This window comes from Eimeria mitis, genomic scaffold, assembly GCF_000499745.2.
Source record: "Eimeria mitis Houghton genomic scaffold, Emh_scaff4835, whole genome shotgun sequence".
Taxonomy (NCBI): Eukaryota; Apicomplexa; class Conoidasida; order Eucoccidiorida; family Eimeriidae; genus Eimeria; species Eimeria mitis.
Window position 1 is genome coordinate 1 of NW_013573135.1, and position 716 is coordinate 716.

Below are 716 nucleotides of genomic sequence, written 5' to 3' on the forward strand. Positions count from 1 at the left end.
TGGATTTGAGTTGCTGCTTATATAAATAAATAAATAAATAAATATATACATATAATACATAAAAATATAGGAAATAAAAAACTAAACAAACATAAATATATAAAAATAAATAAATAAATAAATAAATAAAATAAACAGATAAATACCTGAGCATAATAGGTTCAGAGAAGTGGCCAGCATCGAAGAGGGCCCTGGACTCTATCATATAGACAAATGAATAAATAAATAAATAAATAAATAAATAAATATATACATATAATACATAAAAATATAGGAAATAAAAAACTAAACAAATATAAATAAAATAAAATAAAATATAAATAAATACCTGAGCATAATAGGTTCAGAGAAGTGGCCAGCATCGAAGAGTGCCCTGGATTTGAGTTGCTGCTGCAGCTGCATAGCTGCTTCTAATCCTGCTGATGTTTTTGTGTGTCTTTGTAATAACATTAAAGAAGGAAAAGCAAATATATCACAGCTAGCTAAACAGCTAGCTAGCACCAAGCCATCCAGAACACAACCAAACTGGATTCCGAGAAATATTAACCTAAATACACACACAAATATATATATATATATATGGTTGTTTGTTTATTTTATTTATTTATTTTATTTAGTTTTATTTTTTTATTTATTTTTATGTATTATATATCACAGCTAGCTAAACAGCTAGCTAGCACCAAGCCATCCAACACACAACCAAACTGGATTCCGAG